Source organism: Tupaia chinensis, unplaced genomic scaffold (assembly GCF_000334495.1).
Source record: "Tupaia chinensis unplaced genomic scaffold, TupChi_1.0 Scaffold150006_1, whole genome shotgun sequence".
Classification (NCBI taxonomy): domain Eukaryota; kingdom Metazoa; phylum Chordata; class Mammalia; order Scandentia; family Tupaiidae; genus Tupaia; species Tupaia belangeri.
In genome coordinates, this window is record NW_006209847.1 from 1,409,747 (window position 1) to 1,435,871 (window position 26,125).

Consider the following 26,125-nt stretch of genomic DNA (forward strand, 5'->3'; position numbering starts at 1 on the left):
TTTTTTTTTCATGTTGTAAACAAATCTTTTATCTGTATATATCAATTCTCTTAAAACTATGGACTGGGACCAGCAATTATCCTAGTGGCTAAGGCACGGGACTCCCACATAGCCAACTGTGCTTCAAGCTCCAAACTTGGTGGCTTGAAAATCACATGGTATGTGTGTGTGCATACATGCTGAAAGTCCTGAGACATACATGCTGAAAGTCCTGAGAGAAGAATGGAGGTAAAAGTGTTACAGTATGGTGCCTATCCTTTTTACAGAGTGATTTGTCACTTTCCCTCTCACTGTCTCTCTCCAGAGAGCACACATTCCCTATGGCAAAAATAATAAAATAAAACAAAACTATGGAAGTATTACCGCTATTATTTTCTTCTTGGAGAGAGATATTTCCTATAGGGTGCATGTGAGAGAAAGAGAGAGAGAGAAAGAGAAAGGAGAGAGAAAAAAACGAGAAATCACTACTCATGGGGGATGTCCATGCCACAACCCCTTCCCCTCCATTCTTCTCTTGGGATTTTGGGCACACATGCACACACACCCAGTGTGAAATTCAAGTCACGGGGTCTGAAACTCAAACCAGAGTTGGCCATGTAGGAGTCCAGCACCTTAACCACTACGCTACCTGCTGGCCCCAGTATTATTGCTATTTAATATTTCCGGACATTTCATTAAAAATGCTACCGATAAATCCATTATCAACACATAACTTACTGAGGGATTCCAACTTATTTATTTAAAAAATAAACTATAATAAATATGGATGGATAAACATAAATTTACCTGCCCATTAAACACCTATAATCACCATAAAATCAGAGACTTCACCAATCCATTAGTGTACTTAATCTAGTGTGTGTGTGTGTGTGTGTGTGTGTGTGTGTGTGAGAGAGAGAGAGAGAGAGGGAGAGAGAAAGAGAGAGAGACAGGGAAGAGAGAGAGAGGGAGAGGGAGAGAGAGAGAGATAGAGAGCGAGACAGGGAAGAGAGAGAGAGAGCAGGCTTGACCTTTTTATTTCTTATTCAGTTGCAATTCACTTTGTTCCATCTGTCATGTTCCAGATTATAGTTTATCGGCTGAATCAGTCAATTAGTTTATACAACAGAACTTATTGACTAGCTTAGTTTTACGTCCTTATACACCCTCTTGGAAGGAGTATTGCTTTATATGAACAGACTCCTTTCCTTAAGCAAATGCCAAAATGTATCTTCTTTTTTTTTTTTTTTTTTTAATACTGTTGGGGAAAAGTACATACACAGCACACCATTATTTATTTGTGTTTGGTGTTTTGTTTGCCACAAAGCAGCAATCATAAATAATAGCCAGTAGAGGACAGAGACTCAGCCTTTAATAATATTGTTTTGGGAATACATCACCTCGCATTGAAAATGTCATATAAAATTCATATCCATAGCTGTTTACAGAGGGAAGAAAGAACAGTTGCACTTTGCAATGCTAGCAAAATTCTCCAAAACATTGAGAAAGATGCCACATGCTCTCTTTTTTCACACTTATTTTTGGTATCCAGAGCTATGTTTCAGGGTTATATTGATTTTCATTCTGGCTGTGGTTGATTAATGTTTCAGGAAGCAGTCAGGTGCATTAGTGCAGAGCTGAATAGAAATATCAGTGCATCTTCTCAAGTCAAAGTGGGATAGGGGTGCGGCAAAACCAGCCCATCTACTGATTTTATCTGGCAATGTGTACACACAATAAAACGGATCTCTAAAACTGACATCCACAATGACTGGTTAGCAGGAAGCTTGACACTCTTTTCAACACGTGCTATTGTTATCAATGACCTGTCAGCAACTTTTGGCAACAAATAAAATGTTAGTGTTTTGTGAGAACATTAGTGATGTTTTCTTTCTTTCTTTCTTTTTTAAGATTTAATCTCTAGGTTAAGTGTTTTCACCTTATAAATTCGCTTCCCAGAAGGTACATTCTTTAGTAATTGCTTTTCCTTGATAAGGATTTCTCACTCATTATAGGCAAACCGCAAATGTAATAGTTAAGGGACGATTTCATTGTAGGAACATTTTTCATCCAGACCCTGTTCTCAAGGTTGAGAATTGCTCATCAGTTAAATGTTGTCTATTTGCTTTTTTCCCAGTTGCGTTTCTCTATTTTAATAGCCCCAGCTCCCACTTTCCACAATTCTCTTTTTCATATGAGATTGCCTTTTTCATTATATGACTGTTATATGACATTCACAGAGTTTTCTTAATTGATTAAAATGTCCAACATATTATCATCTACCAATAAATATATAAACAACCATTATTACTGTGACTTATAAATTCCTATTTATTCTAAGAAGGAGTACATTGTATACAAAAGTGTTCTACAGGGACCAGCAGTTGGCGTAAGGTCTATGTCTTTGGACTCCCATGTAATCGACAATGGTTCGAGTCCTGGACCTGGTGGTTTAAATTCGTGCTGGGCACATGTTCATGCATGCCCAAGATCCCAAGAGGAGAATGGAGAAGAAGGGATTGCAGCATGGCAAATCCCCCTGGGGGGAGGGTGTTTTCTCGTTTTCTGTTCTTCTGTCTCTCTCTGATTTTCTGGCAAGCGCAAGCACCCTATACCAAAAACATCACAAAAAAAAAAAAAGAAAGAAAGAAAGAAATGTGTTCTACATAACTGTTTAGTTATTACTGTATTTGAACATTACATTTTATTTAAATAAATGTTAATGATACAGATAATGAAATTTCATTAACTAAAACAGTTACTTAATAATAATAATAATAATCCAATCCAGTTACAACTGAATTACAATAAAAGGTTATCTTAATTAGAGCTTGACAAAATAAAAAACTTGACAGTTCTCACGTTTGCTAAAAACTTCAGCTTTCAGGGAATGGAATTTGAAATTTAGCTTAAAATTTTCTTGAATAGCGACAAAGAATAGTAAACTTCAGAAATTCCATTTGCCATATAATAAGGGACTATGAATGAGAAAATGCTAAATAAAATAAATGGAGGATGTCTCCAACTTCAAAGTCAAATGCAATTTCTAACCCTTCACTTCTTTAGTTCTTTTAAGCAATTGCACACGTTAGTTTGTACCAACTAATTGCAGCTTTCATGAACAGCCTTCTGTTTTCCTAAAATTACTGAATAGCTTTCATTTTTAAGTGCTGACAAAAAAAGGAGATTCTTATTCACTCCATGTTTATTTGACATTAAAATTATATTTTTTATTGGATGAATTCCATTTATAATCTCTGAAAATTCTCTTTTAGAACTGTTAAGTTTTTTTTTTTTTTTGGAGAGGTTTTTTGCTATAGGGCGCGTGTGTTTGCCAGACAGACAGAGAGAGACAGAGAGATAGAAAGCGAAAAATCACCCCCCGGGGGGATGGCCACACCGCAATCCCTTCTCCTCCATTCTCCTCTCGGGATCTTGGGCACGCACGCACACGCGCCCGGCGTGAGTTTAAGCCACCGGGTCCGGGACTTGAACCGCGGTTGACCACGTGGGAGTCCAGCGACACAGCCATTACATTAACTGCTGGTCCCAGAACCCTTAAGTTTTAAGCTATACTAACTGCTTTCTTGACATGTTCCAAAACTCTTTGCTTGAATGGAATTTCAGTCTTGCACCTTTTTTTGGGCATTGTTTTGTTGTCTCAATTATTGTCAAGTGTCTGTCTCCCTCTGAAAGAGATTCAAGGGAAAAAATCTGCATGTATTTGTATTTCTGAAAATGTATTTTAAAAATTTCATATTTGAGTATATGAGGATATAATACATAGTTATTAAAATAACTTTATGAAGTTTGAGTGGTAGTGTATTTCCATTTCCATTGGATTTTTTTTTTTTTTTTTTAGTTCTGGATTTTTAAAAGTTGAGATAGTCGAAGACTCAGTTAAGCTAAAGAAATAAAGCAGAAAATTCCCTTGCATAATTTAGCGGGTATTCCTACTTGTAATATCACAGCCCAGACTTGGGCATTATAATAAAGTCAGCAATGGCATAACGGCAACGTTACTGGACTCCCATATGGCTGACCATAGTTCAAGTTTTGGATTCAGTGACTTGAAAACCACGCTGGGCATGTGTGTGTGCGTGAGATCCTGGGAATAAAATGGAGAAGAGGGGACTATAGCGTGGCCATCACTCCTAGGGGGTGGTTTCTCACTTTCCCTCTTACTATGTCAGTTTCTCCCTCCCTCTGGTGAATGCACGTGCTCTAAAGCAAATGCTTCTAATATATAAATATAATCTACCAATCTTCTTCAGATTTTTTCCCCATTTTACTCATGCTTGTGTGTGTGTGTGTGTACACATTCTATACAGTTTTTACTGATCATTCCTAATACTATAAGTGTCCCTCCTATTGCCATTTCATTACCTTCCTCCCTTATTCATGTTGTCACCAATTCCCGGTCACTAACAATCTGTTCTCCATTTCTAAAATTTTATCACTTTTTAAGATGCTGTGAAAGTAGTACTACATAGTATGTAAGCTTTTAGAACTGAATTGTTTTTTCATTAAACATAATTTCTTGAAGACTCATTGAAGATGCTTTTGTTTTAATAGAGTGTTCATTTATATCGGAGATCAGCATTCCAGGGTATGTGTGTATTTTTTTTTTTTTTTTTTTTACCATTTACTTATTGAAGATCATCCAAACTAATGCTGTTATTTGCTATTCCAAATAAAATTGCTTTTAATTGTAAACCAACTTTTTGTGTGAACATAGTTTGTTTGTTTGTTTTGTTTTGTTTTGTTTTTCCCCTGAGAAGAATGCCCAGGGAGGCAAATGCTGGGTTATATGAAAGCTGTATGTTAAGTGTTTCAGACTGTACCAAACTATTTTTAAGAGTCAGTGTACTGGAACCCGTATATGGCGTAATGGTTGCATCACTAGACTCCCACATAGTCGACCACAATTCGATTCCTGGACCCAGTGGCTTAAAACTCATGCCAGGAACATGTGCATATGTGCACAAGATCCCAAGAGCAGAACGAAGAATGGATTGCAGCATGACCTTCTTCCTGTGGGGTGATTTTTCACTTTTTGTCTCTCTGTCTCTCTAGCGACTACAGACGCCCCATAGCAAGAATCTCTAAAATAAATACATCAATAAAAAAGAGTAAATGTATAATTTTACATTCCAACCAGCAATATATGAGCAATTCAATGTTTTCACATCCTTCTCAGCATTTGGTCATGTCATTATTTCTTTTTTAACCTTTGCCATCCTGATAAGTGTATAGTATCTCATTGTGTTTTTAATTTGTATTTTCATAATAATGATATAGAACACCTTCCCACATGCTATTTGCCATCTGTACATTACATTAAGTGACAGATTTGCTGTTTATTTTCATATATTTTTTCAATGTTGAGTTTTGATAATTTTGTATATTCTAGATATTATTTCTATGTCAGATACACACTTTGCAAATATATTTTTCCAGTCTGCAGATTTTCCACTCATACTCTACACATGGCAATTCATAGATCAAATTTCTTTTAGTTTCACGAGGTCAAATGTTTAAAATCTATTTTTCCTTTATAGATGATGCTTTTTATGCTAAAATCTAAAAACTCTTTGCCTAGATCTAAATTCCAGATATGTCCTACTATTTTAAAAAGATCTATAGTTTTAAGTTTCCTAAATATAATTTATATTCCATTTCTAGTTAATTTTGTATTAAATATGATGTTTAAGTCAAGGTTTATTCTTTTACTTATGAATATCCTATTGCTCCAGGACCATTTGTTGAAAAGGCTATCTTTCCTCAATTGAGTTTTCCATCATTGTCAACAACCAATTGAATATATTTCATGGGTCTATATCTAGATCTTCATTCTGCTCCATTGATCTATGTAACTGTCCTTCTATTAATAATACATTGTTTTTTGCTTGTTTCTTTAGCGGTTTTTGTCTTACGGTGCATGTACTCACGAGAGAGAACTAGAGAGAGAGAGAGAGAGAACAAAGATGAGAAATCACCCCTGGGGGAATGGTCATGGCACAATCCCTTCTTCACTCTCCTCCTGGGACCTTGGGTATGCAAGTATATGTGCCCAACCTGTCAAGCCACTTGGTTTAGGACTTGAACCAGTCAGCCATGTGGAAATCCAGTGATATAACTGCTACACCATCTGCTGTCCCAATGTTTTAAATATTATATATACATACACAAAACTATATACATGCACTATTTCATGTTTTTTTAGAGATTAGTTTTAATATTGTGTAGAATTCTTCTCACTTAATATGTCATTCCAAGATTGGTTTTGCTACTCTGTGAGCTATGCCTTTCTACATAAGAGGAATAAAGTCATCTAGCTTTACACAATCACTTGCTGGAACTTAGATAGGAATTTCATTACATATATAGGTCCATTGGGAGAGGATTGACATCTGTAGTATAATGTGCCATTCAATTTATATGAATTTTATCTCTCCATTCACTTGGGTCTCCCTTTTTTTAAAATAAAATTTCAAATGTTCTTCTACATATCTTGTATGTATTTTAAATGTAAGTAATTTATTTCATTTGTAGTAGTATTGCTTTTTTTTTTCCTTCTTTTTTAGGGGTTTTGCCATAGTGCATGTGTATTTGCTGGAGAGAGACAGAGAGAGCAAAAGTGAGGACTCACCCTCCCCAGGGAGGATCATTGTACTGCAGTCCTTTCTCCTTCATTATCCTGTTGGGATTTGGGGCACACACACACTCTCTCTTGGTGTGATTTTCAAGCTGCCAGGAATTGGAATGGAACCATGGTCAGCCATGTGGTAGTCCAGCACCACTGTGCCACCTGTTGGCATCCTGATATTGTTCCACATGCTATTGGTAGTATATAGAAGTAAAATTGATATTTATATGTTTATCTTGCATGCTACAGCCTTGTAGATTCACTTATTAGTGTTAGGAGTTTTTGTAGATCCCTTAATATTTTATGTACAGACAATCATTCATCTATAAATATTGACTTTCTTATTCATATAAATTGGTACAACTTTTTTCCCTATTACTAAGCTTCTATTACAAAAACTTCCAGTACTTTGTTAAGTAAGAGAAGTGAGATTAGGCAGCCTTTGACTTTTGTTCTTTGAGAAAACTTTGAGTCAGCTACCATTTAAGTTTGATAATTTTAAATGTTTTTTTGTTGATGGTCTTTTTCAAGGGAGGGAATTCTCCTATATTCATAACTGGCTGAGAGTTTCATCATGGGTGGACTGGAATTTTGCCTAATTGCTATGGGGAAAAAAAAATGAGTATTTTGCTTAAAACAACACAAATTTATTTCCTTTCAGTTCTAAAGCTCAGAAGTTTTAACACGTTGTATTGACAGGAATGCATTCCTTCTGGAAACCCTAGAAAAGATTCTGTTGCTTGGCCTTTTCCAGGTCTAGTGACTTCCTACATTGCTTGCTTCCTGCTCCTTTCATCCATCTTCAAGTCAAGCATTTAGCATATTACAAGCAATCTCTCCCCCCTCTTCCATCTCTGCTTCCATCATCACATTCCATTCTCTAACTTTGACCCTCCTGTCTCCATTTTATAAAAACTTGTGTGATTACATTGTCTCTACCCCCAAAACCTAGGGTATCCCTATCTCAAAATCCTTAATGTAATCACAATTGCAAAATCCCTTTTGCTATGTAAGGTATCATATTCACAAGTTTTGAATATTTTTCCTTTCTCTCTTTCTTCTCTCATTCTGAGACTTCAATAGTACAAACATTTGAGTTTTGTCATTGGCCTTCACTTTTAGAAACTTTTTTTTCCACCATATTTTCCCTCTATTCAGATTGGATGAATTCTACTGCTCTTTCTTTTTTTTTTTTTTTGGAGAGGTTTTCGCTATAGGACACGTGCGCTCGCCAGACAGACAGAGACATAGAGACAGAAAGCGAGAAATCACCCCCCCAGGGGGGATGGTCATGCCGCAATCCCTTCTCCTCCATTCTCCTCTCGGGATCTTGGGCACGCATGCACACGTGTCTGGCATGAGTTTTAAGCCACCGGGTCCGGTGGGTGTTTTTTTTTTTTTTTTTTTTTTTTGAGAGATTTTCACTGTAGGGCGCGTGCGCTCGCCAGACAGACAGAGAGAGACATAGAGACAGAAAGCGAGAAATCACCCCCCAGGGGGGATGGTCACGCCGCAATCCCTTCTCCTCCATTCTCCTCTCGGGATCTTGGGCACGCACGCACACGCGCCCGGCGTGAGTTTTAAGCCACCGGGTCCGGGACACGAACCGCGGTCGACTACGTGGGAATCCAGCGACATAGCCATTACGCTAACTGCTGGTTCCCTACTGCTCTTTCTTTAGTTTAACTAATTCTTCTGTAGCTTTCACTCTATAATTGAGTCCATTCAGCAAGATTTTAATTATATCATTATTATTATTGTTGTTTCTTTGGAGAAGCTTTTGCTATAGGGCTTGCGTGGTTGCCAGAAAGACAGAAACAGAAAGCAAGAAACTACCCCCTGGGGGAATAGCCACACCAAAATTCCTTCTCTTCCATTCTCCTCTCGGGATCTTGGGCACGCATGCACATGTGCCTGGTGTGAGGTTAAGGCACCGGGTCTGGGACTCGAACCATGGTCGACTACATGGGAGTCCAGCAACATAGTCATTACACCGACTGCTGGTCCCTGGATTTTAATTATATTATTGCATTTTAAATTCTATAATTTATTTTTGGTTCTTTTTTCAGTGACAACTATATATTTTCCTTTATTAACTATATTATTTGTTTCAGAAGAACTGAAATTTTTTATTGAAACATTTTTATAATTTGTATATTAAGATCCTTGTTAGATAATCCCAAGACTTATTTCAGCTCTGTTTTGGTGTCAATTGTCTTCAAGTTTGTGATTTTTATGTTTGCTCGTTTGTGCTATGACACAGTTGTTTCCTCTATGAAACACCAACCCCTCTGCTTTTAGCACCTTTTTTCACCTTGACCCTGCAACAAACTGTAAAAGAGAAGCTGAGAGCCTTTCCTGTGTTCAACCAGGTGGTCTGTATTTAGGACATACCGGCATCTTCTTCTGCCCTTCACCCATTATCACTCTTCCAGAGTCCAGCTCTTTTTTTTTAATCTCTCATCCATTTATGAAGACTCATTTCTTCTCTTTGCTTTGTTGCCTTATTCCTTTTCTGTTCCTATTATTTCTGTGAAGCACTGAGTGTGCAGTTAGGGGCTAATGGGATATAAAAGCCCTTGCTGTCTTCTATCTTAAATTGCAAGTCTATGCATAACATTTAATGCTAAATTACATTTCTTATAAAGATACATTTACCAGCAGAGAAAAATCTCTTGAGTGTGATATTTACCAATAATTTTAAGAAAAGAGAGCAAAATCCTGTCTTTTATATTATTCTTTCCATGACAACCAAATTACAACAACAATTTCCCCAAAGGGTTAAAAAGAGAAAGAAACCATTTGATTCTCTTAAGTTTCTATAGATACAGAAATCTTTTTATCTGCCTTGTATACATATAAAATATTCTTGAATTTCTAAATATTGTTGATCTGATTGTGATATTCATACCAATTTTTCATATTTTATTATGGTTATATACACAACATTCTTAAAAGATTTATTTATTTATATTTATTATTATTATTATTATTTTTTAATTTGGTAGAAGGCACATGTGGTCACCAGAGAGAGAGAGAGCAAACATGAGAAGGCAAGCTATCGGGCCTGGGGCTCAAACCATGGTTTGCCATGTAGGAGTCCAGTGCCTTAATCATTAAACCACTTCCTGGCCCCTATAATTATTGTTTTAAATACCTAAAACATGTAAAAAGAATGTAACATTAAATAATTCAAATGTGGGGACAGCAGGTGACACAGTATTTAAGGTACTGGACTCCCATATGGCCAGCTATGGTTTGAGTCTCAGAACTGGTCATTTGCTTTCCCACTTTTTCTCTCACTCTGGTGAACACATGTGTCCTGTAGCAAATAAAGAAATAATAATGATAATGAAATGAAAATTAAATAAATAATTCTAAAAATAATGACAATAATTCAAATAATATTTGTTTGAATACCATATCTGTATCGCTATGTGAAGCACTGTGCAAAAGAAAATCATATCCTCATTTACATATACATATGTTGCAGACATGTATATCCATATACCTACATATATACATTTAAGTAGACTACAGGATGCTTCTGTCTGATGTAGCATTGACTAAAAATGTGGCTCAGACAAGTCTTTGTTTTTGGGTTTCATATTTCTGTAGTTTATATCTTGGACTGCACAGAGCTTTTCAGGATGTTCACAGAAAATTGATATTGTGAAAAAGCTATGCATAAATGTCAAAAAATTTTGCACCACTGCAAACTTGTACATTAATCCCATTGTTACGTGAAATTTTTAAAGTTCCTTCATATATGCAACTACTGTTTGAAACATCAGCAATTGAGTAGAGGAGCTTCCAGTTTCAATGTTCTATCATAATATAGGTGATAAAATGATACAGATATTATGTACATTTAATTATACCATATTTTAAATCTTCTCAAAGAGGTGGCACATACTTGTTGAGAGAGGCTTTCTAAATATAGATGATATTAGGTCACCGGGAAAGTCATGGCATATTTTTCTGTTTTTCTATGCTAAACTGCGTCATGACTTTCCCAATGACCCAATAGTATTAAGTGGACTTCAGATAACTTTAGAAAAAAGAAAGACATCTAGTCACCATAAAATTGACTAGAGAAGATAAAGAACGGTTTGTTAGGTGTTCTAAATGTAAAAACGTTTTTTAAAGGAAAGGATAAATGTATCTAAATTAATATAATTAAGAAATGACAGGTAATTCAGGTGGCGTGGTGGTTAAGGCACTGGACACTCTCACATGGCCAACCAGGGTTCGAGTCCTGGACCTGGTAGCTTGCTTTCTCACTTCCTCTCTCTCTCACTCTCACCCTCTGTCTCTCTCTGGTCAAATTAAAAATCAATGAATGAATAAATAAATAATAAAATAAATAGATATTTTAAAAAAGCAAACAAAAAAAGAAATGATAGGTAATTCAATAACTGTCTTTCCTTGTGAGATATACAATCTGAGGACAGTGGAGATCTCTTAAACTGATAAGCTATCAGGAGCACTTAGCACCATGCATAAGAAGTACCCCAAGGTATTCGTTAAATCAATGAACAGTTACATACACTCATGAAAAATTTCATATGATTTGGAGGTGGTAGGGGAGAACAAGAGGAGAATAGATTTACTCGTATTTAATTTTTTCTTTTTGTTTCTCTCATAAATTTTTATCTTTTTTTTATCATTTTTATTGTTTTTTTCCCTTATTTTTTACACTCAATCACTGTATATTTTTACATTAAAAATGAATTTTCCCAGGATGAATACCCTGTCCATTAGTCCAGTCAAACTGTCATACATATTGTCATCAACAGATAAGTTTCTATTTTTTTGTCCATTCCTTTTTTCCCTTCTCTTGATTTCTTCCTCCACCCCCTCCTTGCTTTTTCCTTCCTCCTCCAATATTGTCTCTGTATCCACAGTTGCTGTCCTTGCTTTTATGCCTTCCAATCTTATAGTTTCTGCCATACAGTTCAGGCACTTGGTATATGTTAAATGGGGATATAACAATGCCTCTCTTTCATTGTCTGGCTTCGTTTAGCAGTAAATCTCTCATATTTGTCTACTTTGTATCAACTTTCAGGATCTCATTGCTCTTTAATGACTGAATAGTATTCGATAGTATAAATACCACACTTTTTCAATCCATTCATCTGTTCTTGGACATTCAGGTGGGTCCCATGTCTTAACAGTTGTGAATAACGCTGCAATGTGTATTTTTCCAACTGAGTGTACTTCTAACCTTTTGGTAGATACCTCAAAATGGAATTGCTGGGTCATATGGTATTTCTATCTATAGGTCTTTGAGAAACCTCCACAGTGTTCTCCACAGTGGCTATACTAATTTACATTTTCACCAACAGTGTAGGAGAGTTCCCATTCCACCACTGCCTTGCCAGCACTTATAATTCTCTATTTTTTTTAATCTTAGCCATTCTGCATTAGGCAGTATCTCATTGCAATTTTGATTTGCAGCTCCCTTATGGTAAGGGATGTTGAGCATTTTCCTTGTGCTTTTTGGTTGTTCATATGTTTTCCTTAAAGAGTTCTCTGTTCAGCTCATCTGCTTCCCCATACATGTATACACACTCACATATACATACATCTCTTTGGTCTCTCTGAAAAATTGTAATACAGAAGGCAATTTTTCTGTTAAAGAGAAAGCAATATGCCTGTATATATTGAAAAATTAATTAATGTATACATTTTACAAGAATTTTCTAAACATTTAACATCTGCTATACTGGTCATTACAGAATTTATTTCTTCTTTTTTTTTTTTAGAGGTTTTTGCTATAGGGCACCTGCACTCGCCAGAAAGACAGAGAGAGAGACAGAGAGACAGAAAGCGAGAAATCACCCCCCAGGGTGGATGGCCATGCCACAATTCCTTCTCCACCATTCTCCTCTAGGGATCTTGGGCATGCACGCACACGTGCCCGGCGTGAGTTTAAGCCACTGGATCCGGGACTCGAACTGTGGTCGACTACATGGAAGTCAGAGACATAGCCATTATGCTAACTGCTGGTCCCGGTCATTACAGAATTTGAAAAACAATGTTAAAGAGTAGCTGCACAACTCACTAAATTAAATATGATTTCCGTTTTTAATAAAATTTTAAAAATAGCTTATGTTCCTGTGACAAGAAATATGAATTTGAAATGTATTGCAAAAGAGGCTGCTTAATGAGCTTATATTTAAGAAATATATGTTACAAATACCAGGTCAGATGAATTATTTAAATTAAATAATTTAGAAATTTAACTTCCTTAAGATATATAAATATTTTCTGTAAAGTTAACATACATTCTCAAAAATTAAATTTGTCTGTCTAGCCCATCCCCATTTCATCCTGAAATATAGCTTACTTCTACACAAAGTCATCAAAATTACATTCTTCAATTTCAGGTGATAATCAGCTGTGACATTAAATGAAATAAATCTTTTTTTTTTTTTTGAGAGATTTTCACTGTAGGGCGCGTGCGCTCGCCAGACAGACAGAGAGAGACATTAGAGACAGAAAGCGAGAAATCACCCCCCAGGGGGGATGGTCACGCCGCAATCCCTTCTCCTCCATTCTCCTCTCAGGATCTTGGGCACATACGCACACGCGCCCGGCGTGAGTTTTAAGCCACCGGGTCCGGGACACGAACCGCGGTCGACTACGTGGGAGTCCAGCAACATAGCCATTACGCTAACTGCTGGTTCCCCAAATAAATCTTTGTTCATTTCATTTCCTGCTTCTTTGAAGAAAATAAAAACAAAGCACATCTTAAAATGGCAATTATAGCAAGAACACAAGATTCTATTTTTTGTTGCTAAGATTTTGCAAGTTTCTATTTGGAGTTAAATTTCTCTTGCCATTCATCTGTAGCAATGAAAGAAAACTTGGTTCATTCTTCAACTACAGATGACAGTTCAGAACTTAAACTTTTTTATTCTTTGAGATCAATTTGAAAAACATCACTCAAACAAAGTCCTGTGCTTCCCAATTTAAACCTCGGGCAATACCAGAGAACACAATGGCCTAATATAAGAGCAGATGGGCAGAAGAGATGATATTCTTTTAAGATTGACTTACTCTGTTGCACTGGGCACACTCCTAAACCTCTCTATTCCTAGTTTTACTTGTCATGAATGGCTAAAGATACTGTAATAAGTACTACTTGGAAGGAATGAGCTATGAATTTATGACTTAATTTGCGGAGTACTTTCTTTTTTATTTATTTATTTTTCAATTTGTCAGAGTGCACGTGTGCTCACTGGACAGAAAAAGAGAGAAGACACCCCCTATGGGGGGGGGTGGTCATGTCACAGTCCTTTCTCCTCCATTTCTTTGTCCTGTCAGGATTTTTGGACATATATGCAATCATGACAATGTACTTTTCAAGATGATCGATCTGGGACTTGAACTGCACAGTTAACCCCGTGGGATTCAACTTTTAAACCAGTTCTCCTCTTCCACTTTTAAGGGGCCCAATGATTACAAAGGATCCAGCCAAATAGTTCAGAATAATCTTTGGATTATTTTTTAATTGCCAGAGGGCATGTAGGTTTGCCAGAGAGAGCAGGAGTAAAAGAAAAAAAGCACCTCCTAATTGACCATGGTCAAGTTACAATCCTTTTCCTCCATTCCTTCATCCTGTCAGGATTTGGGGCATTCAGGCACATATGCCCAGTATGTTTTTCAACTGCAAACACACAGAATTTAGGTCCCTATACATGGGGCTTTATTTCTGTGCTCTGGAAGCTGTTCCTAACTTTCTGATTTTAAAGTTAGATGATTTGCACTCTTAATTCCATCTACAACCTTAATTCTCCATTTTCATTTAACATAAGATTTTCACAGGTTCCAAGGATTAGAGTGTAGACATTTTGGTGAGCACATTATTTTGCTGCCCAAAATAGGTAACCTTGAACAAGTGCCTACACTTTCCTTGTATGTAATATTACAACCTCAAAAACAATTTATCCTTGAGTGGTTTCTACTCTGAGAAAAGTTGAATTATGTTCTATTAAATAGCATACGGTAAAAAGTCAGAGAGCTGCAGCTACCAACCCTGGGCAGGGTCGACATCTTTCAGAGATATGACCTGGAGACATTTTCTTCAATTTTAACTTTACTTTCTTATATTCTATTATATAAGTAAAAGTTTGAGTCCTTGAGCTATTGTGAGAATTCAGTGAAATAATGTATTAAAATGTAAATAAAATACAAAAGACGCAGTGGTGAGACTTTCAATACAACATGAATGAATCTTAAAGCTTAATTTTGATAAAGATATTATAGGAAACTTACAGTATATTACTATTTTTACATACTTAGAAGTCAAAACTTTCATGTATAAAGAGACACACGAATGGGGATGATCCTCCAAAAGTTCATGGGAAATACATATTATACCAAATAGGCATGGACTTCAAAATTTTTCACATCAAAACAAGTTCACATTTTATTATTATATTTTAGGTTTTTGATATAGGATATGTGTGCTCACTGGTAAGAGGCAGAGAAAGGGAAAGGTGAGTAATCACCTCCCTAGGGGGAGGGTCATGCCCATATCCCTTTTTCTCCATTCTTCTCTCAGGATTTTGGGTACAACATGCCCACTCACCCTGTGTGATTTTTTAAGCTTCCAGGTCTGAGACTTGAACCACCATTGGCCATATGGTAATCAAGCACCTTAACCACCATGCCACCTGCTGCCCAATAAGTTCACACTTGAATTTCATTTTTTTCTATGAAAGTTTTGAAATGCCCTCATAGATCATAAAACTATGAAAAAGGTAAGAGATATTAACACGTGACTTAGAATCATGATGACTGCTGAGATTTCATGGAAGAGTGATTCATAGAGAAACAGATAACTAGTTCTGTGTTACCAAAAACATTGTATATCTTAAATCAGAAGATGAACTAACAAAGAAAATTTATAATTTAATTAAGATAATTCAAAACATGAATATATATCTTTCTGTGTTTACCAAATGTTATAGAATGAAAAATTTAATTAGTCATTTAGAAAAAAAATAGATCATAGTGCCATAATTAGAATGAATAATTATAAAGTATTCAAGGGACCAGTAGTTAGCATAATGGCTATGTAGCTGGACCTTCATGTAGTCAACTGCAGTGAGAATCCTGGACCTGGTGGCTTAAACTCACGCCAGTGCATGCACATGCATGCCCAAGATCCCCAGAGGAGAATGAAGGAGAAGGGATTGTAGCATGGCCATCCTCCCTGGGGGGGTGATTTCTCGTTTTCTGTCTCTCTGTCTCCCTCTGTCTTTCTGGCGAGTGCATGATCCCTATAGCAAAAACCTCTCCAAACAAAAAAGTATTCTAGTAGAACAAAATGTCCACTTATTATAAAAAATAATTACTGTATTATCTTTCTAATACTTAAATGAACCTATTAGTCATTACATATAATGAGAATAAGATTCTCTGAAATCATAGCAGTAGGAAATTGAATACAGCCAAATATTCTTAGAGAAATATTGATCCTATCTATTTAAATCTTCTTAATTAACATATTTTTCATTAAATTATCAATACTCCTCTTGATCCTAATTTTCTCTCTTGAATTGGATCCTACAGTTCAGTTCACTCCTCGCAAATTTTATTGGGTTTACCCCACAGTAAATCCTTGCAAGGGAACTCAGCATACACTACAAATGAGGAAAAGAAAAATGAACCTAAAGAAAATTGACCTGCATCCTTCAATTGACTTTGAAACAACCACAGAACATTTTAAAAATCAAGTTTAGAACTATTTATCCTAGTAAGAAACCTAGAAAGAAAAATCTCTTCATACTAAAAGAAAGGGGGAAAAATAAAGCCGGCTCCAAGGAAACAGATTAAAAGTTTCTTATCAATAAAACAGATCTAATTACTATTGTCAGGATCGTCTTTTATGTAGCACCTCAACACTCAGGAGAGGATGCCATCTGGGCGGATTTCAGTTCAATGGTAAAGGTAACCTAGCAGAAATGTCAGCAATAAAAACTGCTTTCTCAAATCTCACTGATTAAACACTCCAGTCTAAATTCACTCAGAGTTATTAGAGAAACCACTGAAGTTCATTTGTTAATCCTTAAAATGTTTAGTACTGAAATCCACAAATTGTTTAAAGTCTAATCTATAATCTGATTCATATTATCCATCTTTAATTGCACTATAATTTTCTGTCTGTTTCAGTGATGTGATTAAATTTGAATGATTCAACTCTCTACGATGACTAAGGAGGAACACGTGCTTCTATTTCTTCCTTTTTTTTTTTTTTTAAAGATTTTTAGGTTGCCGATGACCTGAAATCTGTCAGACTGGATTAAAGAAGGTAAATAAATCTGCCTTCCAGAAGGAAATGTGTTTGGGAATAAACTGCTTGCCCTTGCTAAGTCTCCCTCTAGTGCAAAAGTACTCTGAGATATTTCTACTATTTCAATGATTCTATTACCACTAAGAAAATCTTCTTTGTGGAGTTATTCTATCTCCTTTCTTTCTAGAATCAATCACAATTTGCCTCGAAAGTATGCAAGTGATGCTTTATAAAATCAAGTTGGGATCAGAATAGGATTTGTGAACATGCGGGATGGCCCACCAGATATCCTTAGCAACATTCTCATCTAATTCATGTGCACAGAGAAGAGAGATTTCTCCCCTTCAAGCCCATCTGTGAAAGACCTATGTTGTAAACTGACATTCCTATTTTCTTATAAAAAAATAAAATAATATAAAATCTGCGTTTTTATTTTTCCTTATTGATAGGTAGTTTTCCAAAAGATGGACTTTTTCCAAAATGAATGACTATTTTCTTTTGGAGTAGGCTTCCATGATACTTGATGAGGTTCTTTAAATGGAATTTCTCAAGAAAAGTAATCCAAACGTGGATTCTGAAAACAGTCTTCATACAATAGCAATCACCTTTAAAAGCCATACCCCACCTTCCATGAACTGCAGCAGAATAGACTGCCTGTCTCTCTTGGCTCCCTTTATGCTTATCCAGCTATTTTCTTCTCCCTTTGAGTTTCATCATGGCCTCAGATCAACTTGCTCTTAGTGTATATAAGGAAATCTTTTCAAGAATGAACAGGCTTACACAATAAATGAAAAATCAGCATCAATCTTATCTTAGTGTCAAAAGTGTTCCCTGTCCTGACATTGCACACCTACACATGGGAGACAGGGCACATGGGTCCTCCTCAATGAAGTCCTGCCCTGATATCCATCTACAAACAAGAGCCTCACTCCTTACTCCACATCTTCTCAGTATGTGTTCTTAGCACCCACTTTGTAACTTCTGCTTATGTGAGCCACTTTGTCTTGTTGTGATATTTTGCCTCCTGGGACACTTGTTTATTTCTTCCTATTAAACCTGACCCTCCAACTGCCAGGATGATTCATCAAATAGTTTGTCATACTTAACATGAGCCAGAAAACTGAACTGGCTCATCCAGGTAAGCATCACTGTTGTCCTAATGCTGGACTTCTCCAACCCGACCTGACAGAGCTACCACTGACAGTTCAAAACACAATTCTGAAATACATTGAGGTAAGTGTTTATACTGAATTTTCCTGATAATTAACTAAGATCCACTTTAACTGAGATTTATTAATGACAACAAACACCATTCTGAAATACATTGAGGTAAGTGTTTATACTGAATTTTCCTGATAATTAACTAAGATCCACTTTAACTGAGATTTATTAATGACAACATAATTATTATACACGACTCGCATGGCTTAAAGGATAACTCTTACCCAACGTCTATTCACAAATACCTTATGACTACTGCTATATACCAACTGCTGAGGTTATAGAAAGGATGTGACAATGTCTCTGCTCTTATGGAACTGTGTAAAGTGATTCAAGCAAAATATAAGAAAAATAAATTAACATTATGATTTTTAAATAATTTTCAAAGCTATGAGAAAAACAGGAAAAAATGAGAGTAACAAGGATGTAAATTTTGTAGACAAAAGACTTAATGATGAGACACACTAGACAGAGACCAAGCTGAGAGAAGTGTACTATTTTTAAATTTATTTTATTTAACTTTATTTATTAATTTTAATTTGACCAGAGAAGAACAGAGAGAGAAAGATAGAGAGAAAGTGAGAAAGCAAGCTGCCAGGTCTGGGACTTGAACTGTAATCAGCCATGTGGGAGTCCAGTACCCTTAACTACCATGTCACCTGCCAGCCCCAAGAAAAGTGTTCCAAAAAAAGAACAGCAAAAACAATATTTCTGAAGAAAAGACACATGAAGTTGAATCATATATGTCAAAAAAGCCATATTTAAAAAATAAGAAATTGAAATTGGTATTAAAATAGATTATTTGACAGAACATAATTGAAGAGAATTAGATTACATTAATATTAAATATGATTTAAAATGCTAAATATTAAAGTCTCACAAGAGGAAAGGAATTTGGAAAAGCATAGACTCAATCAGAAAAATCAGACTCCTAAAGACCCTAGAAAAACATTTTGTTGTCACCAGTATTGTTTTTTGTTTATATATATATTTTTCCCCCAAGATTAACTTTATCTCCAGGAAAACAAGCACAACTACTCAGAAGAAGTTGAGAAAATTGACTTCTGTGGAATTAAATCTGAACTAAATTTGGTTTGTGAAGAAGGCTTCTGGGACTGGCCCCGTAGCACAGTGGTTAAACACTCTGTGGAGAGAGTCAGATCTCAGAACAGTTTTGAATGACTGATGGGTCATTGAATTTCTGACCCCAGCAGCTCGAAAAGCATGCCTGCACATGTGTGTGTGTACTGAAAATCACAGCAAGAAGGAGGGATGGAAGGAAAAGGATTGTAGTGTGATCACTTTTTATTGGAGCATCCTTTTTTCCTCAAGCACATATATCCTCTGGCATTAAAAATATAATAGATAAATTGGGACCAGCTGATGGTGTAATGCTTACTTCACTGGACTCCCATGTGGTCAACCACAGTTTGAGTCCTAGACCTGGCAGCTTAAAACTCACACTAGATGCATGTGTGTACATGCCCAAAATTTCAAGAGGAGAATGGAGGAGAAGAAATTGTAGCACGGTCATCCTTTCAGGGGAAAGAGGGGGTGATTTCTTGCTTCTGTTACTCTCTCTCTCTCTCTCTGGTGAGTATGTGTGCCTTTTAGCAAAAATTTCTCTCTCTACAAAAAATAAATAAATAAATAAAAAATAAAGGGTCTTCTGCCTACTTTGGGTTAATATTCAAAACTTTGGTGGGTGTCCTTTCATTTTTTAAAATTTTTATTATTATTATTATTATTATTTATACATTCAATTACTATAAAAAATTTAGATTGTAGAGACCTCACCAGCATGATATATACCTCAGTCCAGCCCAGTTAAGAATACTATACACATCATCATCAACAAGAAATAAGCCATATCTGTGTCCCACAAATGTCTTACTTCTCTATTGATTCCCCCAAATTTGGAGCTGTTTTGCATTTGTCCTGAAAGAATAAGATATTCCATATTTGTCCGGCCAGCCTGTGGGCTGGTAGTTAAGAAGCCAAGTCCACGTGGTTGACAATGCAGTTTGAATTCCTGAGATTGAGGCTTGAAAAACACAATTGCAAGTGTGCTTGTGTGGCCAAAATCCCAACAGGCTAGAGAAATGGTGGGGAAGGAACCGCAGCATATCCACGCCCCATTGGAGAATGCTTTCTCCCACTCCCTCTCTACTTGTCTGTCTGTCTCTCTCCAATGAATGCCTGTACCCTCCAGCAAAACAAAACAACAACAATGAAGTCCCAACGTCTTCTCTCAAAGACCTTTGTGAAATATATTTAAATCTATGTAATGGGGGAAAGGGTTTTGAATAATGATGACAGCTGAAAAATCCTTGAAACACAAACTTCTATCCACAAATTATCCTTTCTGTCCTTGCTCACAACCAACTTAATAACATTAAAACATATTAATTATACTATTTTCAGCACAATCAGTTGTATTGTGGGCACATCTAAGTTCAAATTCAACCTTTGCGACTTCTACATAGCTGCCTATATTTATTTCTCTATATTTCGATCAGTTGCAAATGTTCAATGTTACCATGATAACCAGATTCAAGAAAATCTCATTTAAATCCTTTGTTTCACAAGCAAGAAAACTTTAGTGCCCTGGCAAACATTATGGGCCTAGCTGATTAGGGTCAGCATGGCTCTCCTGCTCCTTAAAAATCTGAGGAGCTAGAGTGATAATGGTACTATATACCCATCAAGAGAATGATAAGAAATAAGTACTTTTCCATTATTTCATGTCCGCTGTGATATGGGTTTCTTAAAATTGCCTGCATCATTATAACTATAAAATGAAGTTATTTTTCTTTTCTTTTTCTTATTTTTTAACGTTTATCATTGCTTTCAGGTGACTTCTTGAGTTAGTATCAGATGGCAGTGTGAATTTGGGAAAGTCTCCACTTTCATTCTTTTCTAAATATATAGGGGAGTAGACATTGTGAAAAAATTTTAACCATATATGAAGAATTACCACATTTTTTTCTCATTTGATAGATGAACATATTAAGACTTGACAAAGTAGAATGACTAATTTCAAATTATGAGGAAAATTCAAATGTATACAAAAGCAGATCATAAGAATCTTCATGTACCCATCACATTGATTTGACAGTAACTAAATTATTACAGTAACTAATGTTCCTCATTTCAAATCTCCCAGATTAATATGAAGCATATCATAGATGACCATTATCTTCCAACGTGTGCACATTGCCACTGAGTTGATCATTATTTCCAAGATTTCAGTAAGAGCTATCAAATATGTACTTTTGTTACAATAAAACACAGTATGCATGTACAATTCTTCTAATTTAAAATGAGGACTTCAATTATTTTTATTTAACTTGTTTTGATTATATTTGACATAGTTTTCAACCTTTTAAAACTCTCTGTGACTCCTGTAAAATCATCGCAGTCTTTGGTCATCTTGCTTTATTCACAGAGCTCAGAATTAGGATCCCTGTTGCAGTGAAAATCTTCCTACCATTGCCCATTCTGTAATAAATGCTACAACATTCCAAGCGCTCATTTTCATTAGGGAATTATAGAAAAATTCCTCATGCTATGACTGAGAATACTTACAATAAATTCTTAATAGGTGAATCAGAGCTTGGATTTAGTCATGCAGCATGCTTTCACTGTGGATTTACTAAAATTCTTTTTGTTGGAATGCTCTGGACTAAAACAATTATGATCCAGAGACAGAAGGTAATTTTTCCCCAAACACCTTAGGTGTGCTTTTTCTCCCCAGTTACTACATTTCCCAGATGAAATAACCTCCCCTGACATGGTTTACTTGGGATTATCACCATAGACTCATAGGCAGATAAAAAGCCCAAATCCCCCAACATTTTTTTAAAACTTTGTGGCTCAAATAGTAAGTTTACCCTTTATTTATTCTTCAATTTTTAGGAAGATATGCATGCCAAAAAAAGATGAAGGTGGGGAAAACCAGGAGAGACAGAGAGTTTTTCTAGAAAGTAAAGACAATTGAGTGGAAGAACATTTATTGATGATATAGTTCAGTGTGTTTACATGGAATCACATAGAAAGCTTAATAAATAAAAACATCTGTGCCTGGGCTACACTTTAAGTGGCTCTGGCTTAATTTATTTGGAATAAGACATGGATTTTTTGTTGTTGTTGTTGTTACTTAGGTTAATCTAATGTGCACCAAGTGATGAGAATAAATAATGTACTCCAAGCTCCTTGTAAGATAATTGAAGCTTGAAGTATAATGTGAAGAACACACAGCTGGTTTATGGCAGAGATGGTCTTACGGATGGTTGCCTGTATATGATACAGCTGTATGCCCAGTCGCCTTTTGATGCCTTTTTAATTTCTCTGTTTGGTAAATTGCATATTCTTCCTTTAATCTTTCTACTCATGTACAGTCATCATCTGTACAAGATACTGTTGCAATGAGTTAGCAGACATTTCTAGTAGGAAACACACCTGACCACAGTCCTTTGGATGCTTTCCATGGACAGCCCTGCCTATCGAACTCTGCTGCCGAGAAGCTCAGGGAAGCAGCTTCGACTAATCAGGCTGTTTCCTATATTCTACACCATAGGTGCATCACATTGATAAAAAATAAAAAAATAAAATAAAAAAGCTTTGTACTTCACTGTCTCTACTGCAACTCCTGGAAATGTCTTAGCTTCAGTTAACTTACTGCATGTAATAATAACCGAAGGAAATGACAATCTGTAAGAAATTATAGCATTCTCAGCAGGGTTTTTCACAGCTTGCAAGAGAGGAAAAAAATTAACTCAACATGCTCGTTTCTTAAGGGATTTATTTTCCTCTCTTTATTTTATTTTCCTCTACTTGAATATTTGATACTAGACTGCTATAAAGCAAAAATCATAAATTTATTATCCTGTTAAATTACAATATATATGCTTAAAATATTGAAATTTTTTATTAAGAAATCACTTCATTTCAACACTTATCTTTAGAGTTTTCTAGAATTACTTGGAGAATCGTTGACCATATTTTGCCTAACAGAATCTCTACAATTTCAGTCTATGGCTATAATTTTTATTTAGTCATACTATTGAAGTAAACAGCTGGAAAGTCTTTTGTTTAAAAGCAGAAATGATCTTTATACTAACTACAGATTCATATATAACCAATCAAAATTCAAATCTTAAGAGTACTTGTTATAAGAAAGTTTATGATTTGAGATAATCTTGAATAAAACTAAACAGTTTAAAAAATATCAAAGTCATCTTGCACTAAACCTAGTCAGTTATCTGTCTTTTCTAAAAACTATCATGTGCCACGGAAATGGTTCTTATAAATCCTTATGTGCCTTTGAATTACCTGAGGATTTAATTTAAAGGAATTAATTAATTCATGAGTTTTAGGATGAATTCTAAAATTCTGCATTTCTGGCAAGCTTCTCAGTACTCCCTTCACTGCCTGTACACGGAAACTTCAGCAACCCATGACCTTGGGGAAGAAGTTACTAGAGTACTGAGAAAGATCACAAAAAATAAATTATGTTGACTATAAGCAGCTGTAGTTAAATTTTCTAGCTTGTCATTTATTAACATTCTCTCAAGCTCTCTACAATTATTTGGAGCTAGCAACACTTCTTATTTTCTAAAAGAATAAAATATACTCTAAAGTGATAACCTGAAGGAAGTAAAATGAAAACAGCAGCTGAATAGCTATGAGTTTTTCAAAGACAGGAAACAGCCTACAGTAACCTCCTCCCCTTCACCTCTATAATTAGAATCTTTTCTACACCATAATTATCTACAAATTTGGTCATTAAAAACAATGTATTTTAGTTAACATTTTTACATATATTTTCCTCACAGAGAATTATTTCTTAAAAAGCAAAGCTCAGATCATATTTATACATGCAGCTCAGGATTGCGAGGTTAATTTACACTGCTCTTCCAAGCAAATGAACATATTTCATGTTTTTTTTTCAAGATTATAAACCAGTGTTTCTCTAAAACATCTATTTCTACAAATCCAGCATGATTTTAGTGCATTCAGCTCTCCTAGAGGTACAGATGTTTCTAAAATAGAAGTATATCTGTGTCAGAAAATGATAGAACTATTCCATCTAGTTTTTCCTCTTCTTTCTCCCTTCCTCCCTCTCTCTTTCTTTCAGTGAAAGCTTCTCAGCTCTGATAATTTTAATAACATCTTTTCCTAATTACTCTTCAACAGTTTGAGAGACAATTTTTAAAATTCTAATGACATTCCTTAAGAAAAACATCATGGGGAAAGCATTTCCAGTGAGGGGACTATTAACAGTAAGCATTTTCCAAAGGACTCATAAAAACACATGATCGTTGAATTAAAGCCCAAAAAAAAAAAAGAGAAAAATATTTAATTCACATGTCAAAACCTTTATATAGCACATCAATTTTGTAGAAGAGCAATAAGATTTTGTGTTTTTTATAAATAAAAAGGACAGCCCACTTGAAATTATGCTCAAACTGTATTTAGTTGTATCTAATTAGAGTAATGATCATCTATCAATGTGAAGTAAGAACTTTCTATTAGATTAACAGAATGATTTTTCTGAGCAAATAGTTTGATACAATTTGATAAATCAACATTATTTGTGCCAAAAAAGACTGACGAAAATGATTACACATAATAATGTTAAATATCTTCTTATTTACTTGAAAAAAAGAATTTTCTATATTGAGCAAGTCAAAAGAAGGACAAATAATTAAAGTAATTTATATATTTAATTTCTGAAAGTGTCTGCTGAGATTTTATGATATTATATATCCCACTTGACTAAAATGCATGAGTTTTAAGCTTTAGGCTCTGCTGTCATCCTAAGAGATAGGATTTATAACAGGATTATTATAATCACTAATTAAAGAATGATAAACATACATTGATAACCATTGCTATAGCCTATCTTAATATGTGAGGATATAGTTCTTATTTAAAAAAAAATAAATTGTTTGGACATGTGAAACTTTCTTATCCATGTATCTTAAGTAAGTACAATTTTCTCTTTGGGTTTTTTTTTTGAATCATAAAACTCTAGTTCCTTCCCCACTCTTATAGTGTGAAATACATATTATTTGGCAGTGCATGGAAGTTTAGGAAGACTAAAACAAAGCACATAATCAATAATAATAACCAATAATAATCAGAATAATCAAGTGTTTTGTATAAGACTTCATTTTAAATAAATATCGTGAATTTTTATGTTTTGTTGTTGTTGTTGTTGTTGTTGTTTTTGCTATAGTGCTCGTGTACTCCCCAGACAGACAGAGAGAGACAGAGAGACAGAAAGCGAGAAATCGCCCCCCAGGGGGGATGGTCACGCCGCAATCCCTTCTCCATTCTCCTCTCGGGATCTTGGGCACGCACGCACACGCACCCGGCATGAGTTTAAGCCACTGGGTCTGGGACTCGAACCATGGTCGACTACGTAGGAGTCCAGCAACACAGCCATTACACCAACTGCTGGCCCCTTTGTGTGTGTGTGTGTGTGTGTGTGTGTGTGTGTGTGTGAATTTTTATGTTTGAGAAAACTAAATAATTTTATTCTAAATTGAAAATATAAATAATAAAATTATTTTCTGTGCAATACTAAATATTTTTTAAAAATTAAAAAGTTTTTCTCATAAAAATTGAATTCATAAGATAAAATAAAAATATATTTTTGTGTTTTGATTGTCATTATGCTATGTCATATCTATTATTTTTAATCTTTTATGCCAAAATAACTATGACATATCCTAGCAGTACAAATGCACAGATAAAAGACACTATATTTTTTCAAGTAAGCCAGATGAATAAGAGATACTTAATTACCTTGGTAAAGATTTTCTAAGAAATACAATGCTAATAATTACAAATCATAAACAAAAAGTGTTGTTTCAATGTATTAAAACTAGTGTGTTTACCCATAATGCCAATTTAAACTGGAATTTCTGTGTGTGTGTGTGTGTGTGTGTGTGTGTGTGTGA